The sequence below is a fragment of the Larimichthys crocea genome, unplaced genomic scaffold, assembly GCF_000972845.2.
Source record: "Larimichthys crocea isolate SSNF unplaced genomic scaffold, L_crocea_2.0 scaffold319, whole genome shotgun sequence".
Taxonomy (NCBI): domain Eukaryota; kingdom Metazoa; phylum Chordata; class Actinopteri; family Sciaenidae; genus Larimichthys; species Larimichthys crocea.
Window position 1 is genome coordinate 17207 of NW_020854203.1, and position 14605 is coordinate 31811.

The following is a 14605-nucleotide window of genomic DNA, read 5'->3' on the forward strand; positions in this document are numbered from 1 at the left end:
AGGCTGATTTGCTTGATTGCATGCTCTGGCTTGTTACATAAGAGGTATAGTGTTGGAGGACAACTAATTAACTGTGTTATGGGCTGAGGGCATATGTTGCAGCTCTGTTAGCCCAGCGGCTAGCACACTGCCTTCACAATACCATGATGATGGGATATGACCACCTGCTCTTGGTCTTGGCACTTAGTTTCATAGCAGGCCGAGCACATCTGAGCTGGAGTAACAGGCTTGTGTCTCCTCTTCTCAGAGGGTGCTCGCACCTCGGTTATAAGAGGTGGTGAGGTGCAGAGGGTAGTTCTAACTGCTTCACTTCTGGGTTTTCCCCATGGCTCCAATCAGTGGGCCGAATGGCCAGGTCTGACCTCCTTAATTAAAACTTGGACCCTCTAAAAAGGGCAAAAACAACAGCTGTTCCCAGTTGCTCAGTAAAGTCCAGTGCATCACACAACAAGCTAATGGAGACACTGTAGGTTAATGTAAACTATCTAGCTTGTTTAATACACTTAACTTTCGTTAATTAGATTGTGTCAAGTGTCTATGGATCAATGCTCAAGTGAGCAAGTTTTTAACTTTTGCCTTACGTTAAAAGATTTTAACCATTTTAAGCCTTTAATGAATCTTTTTATTTCAAATATATGACTACTACTTTATTGAATACAGATTACATTTAATTCACAGTCAACATGCGCAAGAGGAAAATAGATATTTTGTTTTTGGTCAGATCTACAGTTCTGTTAACGTCACGATTTGTTTTACTAATTTTAGCCACTTTTCAGTTAGCTTTGCTCATATTTTAATAGTATTTACTGTTTGTGTTTGTATATACTGTTTTGATCATCCAGATACCTAATCATCTCAGTGTTTTCAGAAAATGAGCTAGCTTAGCCAGTCAGGTGGTCTAGCCAGCTACTAAAATTAATTATAATAATGCATTGTAGTGAGGATACTGACGATTCATAGAAGAGACAAGCATGCAGATCTATGTGTCTGTTACTAACAGACACTTCAGTCTGTAAATCGACACACTTCACTGATGAACCACAAAAGTGTAGAGTAACAACAGGCTGCATGAGCCCACGGCCAGTGCCCATTCTCAGCTGTTCTCCCGTGTCCAAAATGCCTGCTACACCACCTGCACCGACTGGTGATGGTGAATTTCTCCCTTCTAACTGTTGTTAGAAAATGTTAACCTCCCATCGAAATAATATGACAAAACACTACAAAAAAGAAGAGTAAATACAAAGCTTACTGTGAAAGTGTCTGGAATAAGGGTGCTAACATGTCTCTTCCTTATTTAGCCACTTTCACAGTTAGCTGTGAAGAACTTAAATCACAGCATTTCAAAATAACAGAAACTCAGTGAAATAGCTAACACTACTGCTACTGGTACTTGTATGAATTGGAACTTTAAAGGCTAATTTTAGTATTTCTAATACTAATACTGCTACTGGTATATAGTTTTACAAACCATACTACAAGCCCTACTGCAACTATTTGCAATACTAATACTTCAAGTGATTAATACTCTAGCTATGATCTAGTGTTTTTCTAGTCTTTGACCACTCAAAGCACTTTAAAATGAAAGTCACTTTCCCCCCATGCATTCATTCACTGAAAGGAACTAACATTCACTCACACTCCACCAATGGCACAGCCAACAGTAGCTTGCCCAAGGATATTTTGACGTGCAGACTGGATGAGTTGGGGAAGATATGTAGATATTATTCAGTTTTGTATAACAGCCAGTGAGTCTTGGCAATCCCAGTTTAGTAAAGATGACCCTTGACAACCCTAGTGAAACATTTGGGAACCAAATTTCTATAGTTTTATGACAATATTACCTACTATTTTCACCATAAAAGAAGGTCAGCAATGAAATGTTCAAAGTAAGAGTTAAAAAAAGAAACCTCTATCCACCATACATGGTTAGGTGTTACTAGTAGTGACCAGTTTGCTATACTAAAGCAGTGCACCTCAAGACCTTATTGAGCTCTGTTAATTTATCTTACACCACTCAAAGTCAAAGTCAGTTTTATTGTCAATTTCTGCAATACATACTCAGACATACTCAGACATACTCAGGAATTGAAATTTCATGACCCTTGGTCTCCCTAATAAAATAAAAACAAGTCTTAATACAAGAAAATATTAAATGGTTTTAAAAATATTAAAAGAAAGTATTTATGAGAAAATGATAAAATATACTATTTATGTGCAAAAAAAGTAGCAAAAACAGTAAACTATAAATATAAAATATTAATAATACAAACATCAAAGACAGCAGAATGCTGTGAGTAGGTATAATGTGCAAATTGAGCAGTATGTAAACAACTTGTATGGCTGGTTGAAAGTGTTCCCGGAGACTCCGCAGTCTCCTCCCTGACGGCAGCAGGCTGAAGAGGCTGTGTGAAGGGTGGGTGGGATCACCTGCGATGCGGATGAGACAGGTGTTGTACAACTCTTTAGGAGGGGGTGAGCTCCAGCTCTGGAGGTGTTGGTGATCCCTGTTAGACAGTGATGAGGTGTTGGTGGTCCAGGAGAGATCCTCTGAGACATGCACACCTGTGCTGATGGTCAGAGGGGGGTGTTGGGTGTGCACTCTCCTGAAGTCAGCAACAATCTCTTTTGTCTTCTCCACGTTCAGAGAGAGCTTGTTGTTCACGCACCACAAGGTCAAATTGCTCACCTCACTCCTGTAGTTTGTCTCATCGTTGTTGCTGATGAGACCCACCATGGTTATGTCATCCGCAAACTTGATTGAGTGGGTTGGAGTTGTGCAGCAGTGTGCAGTCGTGGGCCAGCAGGGTAAAGAGAAGGGGGCTGAGCACACATCCCTGGGGGGGCCCCCGTGTTCAAGGTGATGGTGCTGGATGTGCTGCTGCCGACCAGCACTGCCTGTGGTCTCCCTGTCAGGAGGTCCAGCAGCCAGGTGCACAGGGAGGTGTTCAGTCCTAGTCAGTCAAGTTTGATGATCAGCTGTTGTGGGATGATTGTGTTGTATGAACTGAAGTCAATGAACAGCATTCTGACATAAGAGTCTTTATTGTCCAGATGTGTGAGGGCTGGGTGGAGGGCAGTGATGATGGCATCCTCGGTTGACACATGACTAGCCGTTCGAAGCACTTCATAGGTCTTGTCTGGTCAGGTCTTGAACCACCCATATTCTTCTGGCTCAAGGTATATTTGGGCCGTCCCAAATTTTCTTACGGTCTTATGTTCCATCACCTGCAGAAGACAAAGTATGACGACGTTAAAGATATCAACAAAAGTTCCCCAAAATAAAGAGAACAATTTGTTACTCATTTTTAATGAGAGAAATCGATCCTAAGAGACTATAATGATACTCACATTTATCAGGTAGCCAGTCTCTTGGTCACCTATGGCCGCCCGGACCTCTTTGACACGCAGTCGCGTCAGCACGCGGGTCCGGTGACCATAGATTGAAGAAAGGTAAGCAGCCAGGTACCCGAAGAACCTGTAGCGGGTCTCCGATGGCCCTCTCTGCCTTATTTTGCACCATGTGCGTCGTTCTTATGTGCTTGGCCAGCATGGCAGTGGTCTTGCCGCAGACGGGGCAGACACCTTCGTCCTTTGGTTTGGTCATCTTTGAAATTAAAGAAAGAAAATAAAGGTTTACTGACCAGGAAAACTGCAGTCACCAACACAAAGTTCAGCCCCAGAAAACGTTAAAACAGTTAAATAATGCATATTAAAGTCCCGTTTTGAGTCAGAAACACCGCCTCGAGATGTTAATACGCTCCAGACGACCGTAAAGTAGCCCGTCATCTGTCAGTCAATTGGGCAAAAGTTCAGCCTCAGAAAACATTAAAACAGTTAATAATTACAATATTTTCAGCAAATACTCACTTTGCCTTGCTTTCCTACAGATGATGGACAAATTTCTCTTTCCAACTCTCTCGGGTCGTCTGGCAATACTTCCTTTACGAGATACTCACTTTGACTTGCTTTCCGATGGACGGACTTCTCTTTCCCCAAAATGAAACTTTCAGAAGAGGGCAAAATGAAAATTTGAAAAAAAAAAAAAGGCTCACCAACCATCCCCCACCCCCTGAACTGTCAGAGAGGGACACGGGGCCCTTATTCAAAAATGTACCATGGCGCCCCTCAGTGGCGTAACGCCTGAGGCTCAAGAGAAAACCCCAAAATGAAGCGCAGAATACCCATCTGGAAGTCATAAGCAGAACCCACTTTAACTTTTTGGGCCCTGTGTTCCCAAAGTGAGTGGGGAAGGGTTCCCCGTGTGACTCGGGGAACCCTTTTAGTGGAAATATTACCCAATACGCGGAATTCAGGATGCCCATTCTTACCCTTTCCCTCACAGAGGAGAGACATACTATCAGGACTGAAAGAGACGGAAGAGTTTCTTAAGGAATGGCCTTTTCTCTACCAGGAAGCTGGAATGAGGCTTCATTTCAGAGAACTAACAGGTGTCCAGTTAGATGACAGCTTTGGAGAGTCCAGAGCCACCAAGTTCAGAAGAATCCTATGGTACTTTCAGTTTGGTAAGACTGAGTTATCCACCACAACAAATACCATTCTGAGCCAAGCCCTGGCAGGAGGTGAAGAAACAAGTGCAGCTGTACTGATGCTTGTTGCCCATTTCAAGGAGCAGCAAGAGAAGATGTTCATAAATGTTGATGACACTGCCATTGGAACTGACGTGGATGCCACCAAACTACCATGGACATCCTACATTGTGGTCTGAGGTAGGTGTGCCAAAAAACAATTTTCATCTGTTTGCTGAAATACTTATTTTAACATTTTATGTCTACACAGGTAATGGATTGTACACTGTAAAACATGTTTATAGATGACAAAAACATGTTTTGCTACCTTGCTTTCATTTGGTTTTACTTGGTAGAGTTTTTCCTTTTGCAGTATAGATATATATACAATATGGGCTATTCAAGAATGAAGTCAACTAACCAGTGTTCTGAAAACAGCTCCTGGCTTACTTACATTGGATCCATATACATTAAGCAAGCTATTTACTCACTATGGAACATATTGTTCTTGCTTTGTTCCCAGGTAACAGCCCACTTACTGCCAAGATGTTTATGGTTGCAGTGGACCAGGTCATTGTGAACGAGCAGCTTCCCTGCTTCAACAAGGCGTCTGAGATGATGCTCTGCTCATATTATGTGCACAACATTGATTATCCTGTGGAACTTGCAGCTATTCTGGAAGGTACGCTTTCAGTATGCATTACACATTGCTTTTAAGGTAGTTTTGCTACCTAGGTAGCTTGCTCCTTTCCTCACTCACCTCTCTGCTCCTTTCCTCGCTCACCTGTCTGCTTCTCTCCTTTCATCTTTCCCTGTTCCTCTCTTCGCTCCTCTCTCTGTTCCTCTCTTCGCTCCTCTCTCTGCTTCTCTCCTTGCATCTCCCTGCTCCTTTCTTCACTCCTCTCTCTGCTTCTCTCCTCTCTTCACTCCTCTCACTGCTCCTTTCCTCGCTCACCTCCCTCTTAAAGATTCTGTTTCACTGGATGTTTAATACCAGGATTAGTTAACACTCTGAATGTCCTAGTTTAAAAGGAAAATAATTTTTCCAACAGATGTATCTTCAAAATCAACCCAGATCAGGGAACCAAAGTGAAACGAAAAGAAAAGGGACACCACTATGCTGTCAACCCAAGGGTGCTGAGCCTCATTTCAAATATTGCCAATTTTGAATGGACAGCGTAAAGTGGTAAGATGACTCTCTTACCAAACAAACACAATCATCAGTCAAGCAATAAATTATTACATCATTCAGTCCCAAACAATCTCCTGTGTCCTGTCAGGTCAGTTCAGTTCAGAGCTTTATTGTTCTTCCAGGGAAAATTTGATTTGCAGTGACAGTACAGCACAACCAAACTTGATTTGAACAATCCTAAACGAAGTAAGAATTAAAGAGTATAAAGTGTATAAAAGATGCCACAAGAACAGTGCATTTAAGGATTGTGCAAATTGGTTGCATTGATTGCACGTAGAACAAAGGAAAATTTATATCTATTTGTTCATGCCCTAGGTAGCTTATATCTCCGTTCAGACAGCAGAGAAATGAATTCCTTCAATAATGGGTGATCAAGGCTAGACAGGATGGACTGAGCCTTCTGTAATACTCGTCTGTCAAAGATCTCTGAGCGAGAGAGAGCTGCTGCATGCCAATTCTCTTATTGGTGTCTCTCATAATTTTGAGCAGAATTTTTTGTTTTTAACTGACAGGTTTCCAAAAAATGATAATGGTTGGGTAAGCTGTATGTGGTGTTATCCTGAAGTCAATGTCCATGTCCTTAGTTTTTTGAACATTTAACATGAGATAAGACACTATTTACCATGACTGAGTGAGGCCTACCTATTAAAAAGTCTGTGAGCCATTTCACCATTCCAAGATCAAGACTAAAAAAGGACACTCATTTATGGTATAATATGAGTGGCTGAATTGTATCAAAAGCTGAGGAAAAGTCTCCAAATAAAAGTCTAACATGGGTTTTCATACCCTCAAGATGCTTGCAAATTGCATTGGATCAAGCAACTCCTGTACTTTGTTATCAAGAGTTTTGAGCAACTGATCAAGGAATTTCTGATGAACAATTAAGTGAGAGCTACTGGTCTAAAATCATTCAGCTCTTTAGGTGATGCACTCTTGGCCACAAGTAATACAATGGACTCCTTCCACAGTAAGGGGACCCTCCCCTGAGTAAGAGATTAATTTATATATCACTGAAAACATCACATAGTTCATCTGCACAGACTTTTAAGAGTTTTCCAGTGATCATATCTGGCCCTGGGCTCTTCCTGGTACCGATCAAGGAGTAGGATAACTTAATCATGCTTTTGCATTGCTAAAATGGTAATACACTTCCTGGTATAAAACACCAGCTTTGTGTAAAGGAAAGAAACAAGAATTTTAAAATAGTGATTTAATCAAAATCTCATTTCTTTCTTTTCTTTCCATACAGATATGATGTCAGGTCTGGAAACCACCTTTTTAGGGAACCCACCCACCAAGGCTGTTTCCATGAGATCTTTTTGTTTAGTTTTTAGTAGAGTTTTTTTTAAAAATATATTTTTTATTGATGCTCCTTGATGTCCCCCAGTTTATGGTTTACGGCACACAGCTATTTCTGTTTGTTGGGTCTTTGTTTTTTTCCTGGTTAGTCCAGGAGTATTCACACCAATGCTATAGGCCAAGGCTTTGTGATGTGCTTTTTCTACACTTTCTCAAGTGTAAAAATAAACAGTGTTTGTTGCACCACTGTCCTTTGTGTTATTCTGAATCTTGCCTTTTGTGAATACTTAACAGTTCAAGTCTACACTAAATCACATAAAGAAAAAAGTTTTTGCTGCATTGTTTTCTTGCTCCACAAAGCTTTGATGTCTCTCTCTGTCTCTCCATCTCTGTTGGTCTGTCCCTCTTTCTCTCTTCAATGTAAAACCACATACAATTAATGAGATTTACCTTAAAATTGCGGAAAAAAAATCGTAAGTTGTCAGTATGGGGATAAGCCTTTATATAACAAGAAAACCATAAAATAACAGGCAATTATCATCATTTTACGGGACAGACGCCCAACAACAAGGCTAGAGCGTGAAAGTACGCCCTGTGGAAGTAGGCTGCAGGGGATTCATAGCCACCTCAACATTTAGGCTACACAGGGAGATGGGAGTACGAGGGAAGGCCCACAGGCAGACAATCAAGGACCTCTCCAAGGCTGCTGAGAAGGGGAGTGGCTGTGGAGCAGGAGGAAGAACCTGACCTGGGGCTCTAAGTGGGTGATGGTTGATGGGAGTGAACCTGGGACACTGGGACTCACTGCTGAACCCTCTGGAGGTGTTGTGGGCCTATCAGCAAAACACCCAAGAAGGAGGGCGCCCACTTGAGAACCCAAAGGATACCATCACTCACTTGATGGCCACAGTGTCTCGTCGGTGCCTTAGGTATCTATTGGGATAACAACACCTAGTCCTACACAACAGATCTGATTTTACATACACTGATGATCCTTCGTTTGAGAAGATTGATGTGTGTCACAAGGATGATTTATTATGTATTGCAGCACACTTTAAGATTCCTGTTCACGAGTATGGACTTTAAGAAAGAAATCAAGAAACAGATTCTAGAAAAGTTGGTTGATTTTAAATGTCCTTAGTCCAGCCCAGCCTGTGGCTGAGGTTTCAGCTAATGATGTCCTTTCTACTACAGTGGGTGTTCCATTTCAGAGCTTCAAGGAGCCAGCTGTGCCATTCACACCTCCTGCAGACCATGTTGGAAGATCTGCACCAGCTACATTACCTCTTTTTGACCCGTTCTCTCCTCCACACTCTCAGGGTTCCAGTCTAAATTCTAAACTCAAGATTCACTTAACTTGCCTTCAGCTGGAGGCCAAAGAGTCAGTACTTACGGCAGAGTATGATCTCCACCTACAGGTACGAAAGCTAGAAATTGAAGCTGTCTGACAGGTCCACATCTTTTCAAATGTATCCAGTAGACAAGGTTTTGATGTCAATAAAAATATTTCTCTTGTGCCAGCATTTCGGGAGAACGAAGTCGATTCTATTTCAGTGCTTTTGAACGAATAGCCTCAGCACTCGACTGGCCAAGGGACATGTGGCCTATCCCCCTCCAATGCAAGCTGATAGGTAAAGCACAAGAAGAAGTGTCCGCCTTGTCCTTAGAAGACAGTTTGCAATATGATTATTAAAGGAGGTCTTTTGCGTGTTTATGAGCTCGTGCCTGAGGCCTACAGGCAAAAATTTAGGAAACACTGCAAATCTAATGGTCAGACTTTTGTTGAGTTTGCATGGGCGAAGAGCACCCTCTTTGATAATGGTGATGTCAAAAACGATTTTGAGCCACTTCGTCAGCTTGTTCTGCTGGAGACATTTAAGGGCTCTTTGCCAGAGAAATTGCAGGTCGGGGGGCTGAGAACATGCCGGAGAACATGCAGTAGGCATTGTAGCTTGTTGCCCGTGAAATCCGATGAGTCAATTAAAATTATCAAAACCAAAAAAAATTTACAACTACCTCGCACAATTAATTTCTTTTGTATATTGTATATATTTGTATTTTCTTCTTCTCCTACCAACTGTGGATGAGTAGTAAGTCCCCCTTTAGTATAGTCCCAGTCTAAGTCGAGCGGTCTTTATTTTGAAACGTTTTTTTATTTCGAAATGACCGTATTCTCCTCACTTGCGGGAGACTTGATAAAATAAACAGAAATAACTTATTAATTCTTGTGCGGCCCGGTACTGATTGATCCACGGACCGGTCCGCGGCCCGGGGTTGGGGACCACTGCTTTACACTACATATCTCATTCACCCCATTCACACACTGATGGCATTGGCTACCATGCAAGGTGCCAACTGCTCATCAGTTTGTAAGGTAATGTTCTTGAATGAACAAAGGTGTCTTCATTATCAAAAGTTGCTGTCCTTGCGGTGAGTTTGCGCTAACCCATAAAAATGTTTGACGGAACTTCTGTTTCAGTTCCGCCAGACCTGATTCTGGCTGGTTGGCCACTGAAAGGCTAAAGGTTCCTTGTTGTTACATGAAAAAGGACACACGCATACCGTGAGTGTTTCACTTTTGTGTGACAGAGACAGGGGTTTTGAGGCATGTTGGTACAGCAGCTTGTTATAGGGACAGAATATGTCAGTCAACACCCCAGCAAGCTGGTCAGCACACCTCTTAAGGACCTGCCCGGGCACTCTATTCAAAGAACTGGTTTAGGACATTGGGCAGAGTGGTGTCATCATCAGGCAAAGCCTTGTGGTGTTGCAGTTCGTCAGTGTGTCATAGTTTTGAGTATGTTTGTGTTTCCTGTTATTTTGTAGTTAGAGTTTGAGTTTGTTTCTGTGTTTCCTGTTTTATTTTGCAGTTTCACTGTCTGTCTTGCCTTCTATTCCTGTCTTGTTTCCCACCCTTTTTTATTTTGCACCTGCCCCTGATTTGTTTCACCTGTGTCTGATTTAGTCCTGTTTATTAGTTCCTGTGTTTCCTTGTTTCCTTGTTGTCCGTTCATGGTTTCATGTTGTTTTATGTTGTTTCTTGGATGCTGTGTTCTCATGTGTTCTTGTTTTTTTTGGTTTCTTGGTTCCTCTTGTTCTCTCTGTTTCTGATTCCTGAGGATTATTTTGCCTGGTTTTCCAGCTGTTTTCAATTAGTCTGTTTTTGTATCCTGTTCCTGGTTTCTTTGTGTTTTAGTTTTCACCGTTTTGTTTTTTAAAGAGCACTTGTTTAATTCCCTGCGTTTGGGTCCGTTCCTGTACCTCCCCACTTCCCCTTGATAGAATGGACCCAGTGGGAATTTCTGGTGGCCTCAAAGGACCTAGGATCCTTAGGTCGGATGAAGGTGGTTACTTTTGAAGCGCCAGGAGCGCATGTGGACTGGTGGCCCAACTGCAGCTTTTTGCTGCCGAGCTGGGCCAGTGGAGCACCTCTTGGCCGACTCCTTCCCCTCCCTTTCCTCCAGTCTTCTGTTAGAGCCCCGGCCGACTCCAGTTCCTTCTTCCGTCGGAGGCCTGGCCGGCTCCTGCTCTTCCGTCAGTGGCCCAGCTGACTCTAGTTCCAGTTCCTGTTCCTCGGTGGCCTGGCTTCCGTCTTTGCCTCCGCCGGGCTGTCCGCTGGCCTCCAGGGGGTGCCACCACCTCCACCAGCCTCCAGAGGGTCTCTGCTGCCAGGCTCCAGAGGCCTCTCATTTCTGAATCAGAATCTGTGGTGTCGCACTCCTTAAATGTTGTCTTGGAGAAGATGGAGAGGACAAAAGCATGAAGGAAGGGCAGAGGAGTGGACAGACAAAATGAGAGACAAGGGCGTGAGTCCTAGTAATAGAGATAGTGGTCATTATAGGTCCAGGTCCTGCAGCTCTCAGATTAGCGTACTGGCAGGGGAAGACAGAGGGACATTACATGGAAGCACAAAACACAAATTTAATAAAATGACCAGTGTGGATTCAACTCTCAAACTAGCCAGATGCCTCTAGACTTGTCACTCGGGCAGGAAAGCGTACTGCGACTAGTTCTTCCTCATGCAGCTCCATCATTCTGGTCACAGAAGGGCTGATGGACCCGGGTTGAGGAGCAATTACAGAGACCTGGGGCCTCATGTACGAATACTTGCGTGGATTTCCTACTAAAACTTGCCGTACGCCAGAACCCGGAAACTGTCGTACGCACAAAATATTCAGATGGATCAAAGTGTGCGTTCGCATGGATCCAAGACCGTTTCTTTTGTACATCCCAATCAACGTGGAATTGAGCGCAAATGCAACTCCTCCTGTCCACGCCCCTATTTACATATGCAAATCTATTTTAATAGGACCTGAGATTCACTCTTTGTCCGATCAGATAACGCGTGAACAAAGGAAAGAAAAGGAATTTCACAGAGTCTGAGCTAGAGATTCTAGTGAATGAGATTCTGTTTGGTACCCTGTCAACAGGGATAAATATGACCAAAAAAAGACGTGAGTGGTAGCGTGTGTGTGGGCTGTAAATGCTGTGGGATCCGAGCAGCGCACACGAGGTGTGGACAGTGTGGCGCTGTGGCTGACATTTTACGCCCGCTTTTATTGACAAGAATCTGAACACAGGGAGACAATCAGGGGCTTGTTAGAAAGCTCTGCAGCTCTAATTTCACCAGCAGAAAAAAAGAAAACCAAACATGATATTTGAATGCCACATGCCCAAATATGCATTGGCACACTGGCACGGCTTCTGGGTAAGTAAAGAGTTTATTCGTTTAATTGTCCCGTATGTACATACGGGACAATTAAACGAATAGAAGCCACCCATCGCGCACCGTGCCAGCCTCCAGCCTGTTCCCAGTAATGCTGTTAGTCATGATGAATGAGTCCTGTGTTGAACCAGGCCACCTTGCCACGATGTTAGTTGCTGCATTCGCCATCACATATGATTTGAACATTGATGGAATGAAAATGTTTCCTACTTAGATAAACAGCTCCCGCTGGAATTCCCCTGTTGCCAGGAACCCCAGCGTAGTCAGCACAACCCCGAGCTACCCGCCGGCCCCCGTTGCGCTCTCGGGCCGGCCGCAGCTCTGCGCACAATTCCAGTAACACTGGCCTTGGTAACCGAAATCGGCTTATGACCCAATTATCATGGTTTGCAAGTAAATCCTTGCTTTCCTTAAATCGCTCACGTTTGCAAGGTCCTAACAACGCTAACGTGCCATTGTTTAATACCATTTTCTTAATCACATTACGGATGCTTTATATCCACCCTATAACTGCAAACACGTGGGTGTGTTAAATGTTCATTGTGTGTCTCTGATGTGCACATCACTCTGATGACTACTTGTTTTCACAGCTTCACCTCTAAGTGTCGCCAAAGGAACAATAGCTGTAGAAACGTGCGTACGACAGCTATGGAATTGGTGTGGGGCACGCACATTTCTACACTTGTTTCACGTTTAATACATTTGAACGTGAGCGTGGGAAAGGACGTACGCCACTTTTTTGTGCGTACGCATGCTTTGTACATGAGGCCCCTGAGCAACAGGAGCTTTTCTTAGCAGCAGCATCCATGCTGGGACATGTGCCACTTGTAGATGAGTAGAGGGATGTTACTTTCTTGCTGGACCTTTTTGACCATAGCATTCCTGCACATTTGACCGTCCATGATTATTGAATTTTCGTACCGATCCGATACCGATATAAGTAAATACAGGGCCAGTATGACCGATACGACCGATATTTTTACTTTTACTTGAAATTTCATGATCATTGAATATTTTTTTTTTTTAGTCAGTTGATTATGATTATGAAAACACAGGACAAATATTTTAGGTAAATACGTTTTTATTAACTACAAATATATAAAACAATGTAACAGTATAAAAGTAATTCCATTATTACCTTTTACTACACACAAATGTTTGATTGTTAAGTGATTAAGTGACAACTAATAGTATAACTGTAATCTGCATATAGTCTAAATAGGAATTGCCTTTAACAGTTAACACAAAGGGTTTTATATTCATCGATATTCCTATTTCAGGTTGAGGTACATATCTTGATATAAGTGTATATTTTTTAGTTCCAGTAAAACAACTAAGATTTCTTTCAACTGGCTGAATATATGATAATAGTTTAATCAGTCTGCTAGAATTGCACCTCTGATCACCAATTAGACTGTCAAAAACTTACCATATGCTGGAGATTACCTGGATATACCTGATTTTTTTTTGGCTGAAAAGCCTCTGCCAGAGAACTTAATTTTAACTAATTGTTGACGTATAATTATATAAGGGGGTGATGGGGTGGATGGATGGTGACAGCCCTTGCTGTTCCCTGGTTCAGCTTTAGCTGATTTTAAAAAAAGCTTTGGCTACAAGTAGCATTGGATGACCTGTATGGGACACTAAATTGAACCACCATGGTCGGGGCCCTACATGACCTCTTTAAAAAGGACTAGCCTTGGGGAAGATGCAAGAGGGTTGGGCTTCAGATGCTGTATGATAAGAGTATCTGTGAGTCTTCTGTTAACATTTGATGCCATTGGTGGTCAACTTGTGCTGTTTTTGGGGTTTTTTTTCGTTACATGAAAGGCTCTCAAGGGTAGATGTTAGGATATAGAGAGTGGGTGAGGACTAAATGCACAAGCCATCCTGCTCTGGGTCAGGTGAGTCCTATTTAAGATTTTTTGATCTTACAATTTTTTAAATCAAGAGCCGACGCCTTCTATACCGGGCTTTCCTAACGATGTAACAGTCGGCTCCTCCTGGACGAGATCCACAAGGCAGGCACAGGTACCTGATGAGGAGGGGGTGCCTGAGACATCACCCTATCCACGATTCAATTAGGTTTCCTCCTGTGGGGTGTCCATCCCCTAGTCTCCACAGTCATGGTGGCTGTGTTAACCCGTTGGGTTGTTGGATTTTTTCCAGGACCCAAACCAGTAGTGGAGAGTGGGTCGATGTTTCCAGTACGAAGAGGAGAGGAGCCCCGGGCCCCACCAAGCCACCCCCTCCTCTTTTTAGTTCTGTGTTCTCTCTTTTTGTGTGGATTTGTGTTTTGTTTTTCTGTTACAGGAGTTGGAGGTGGGGAGAGGGTGGGCTGCCAGGCCTCATCCCATCTCTCTCTCCGTCATTGGGTCGAGCTGGGCAACCTGCGGGCCCCAACCTGCTCCAGGGTCTCGCTGGAGCCATCTCCCAGGTTCTGTTTTGCCCAGGTGGTGGGCAATTTGGGAAGGGGCTCACCACTCTCCTCTGTTAATCCATTCAAGGTATTAAGCTCTTTTTCCATCGAGTCCTTGAATTTTTTGCATTACTTTCAATAAGGAGTTTAGTTTCTCATTAGGGCTGGCCGGTTTAATTGCTGTGATGAGATTCTGTTTCTAAATTGTAGGGGATGGGCTGTCAGGTAGCACATTTTTAAGGTGGTGGGCCATTTTGATGATTTTGTGCATAATCTGGACCTTGATGCCAAAGTTTGGGTCTGGGGATTGTGGCTTTTTTTTTCTCCATCTGTTTCCCTCCCTCCCTCCCTGTTTTCTGTGTTGTGTGACTTGTGTTCTTGTTTGTGAGGTTGTTTTTCAGTACGAAAATTTGTGGCCTGTAGCCATGCTCCACATGGTGGTA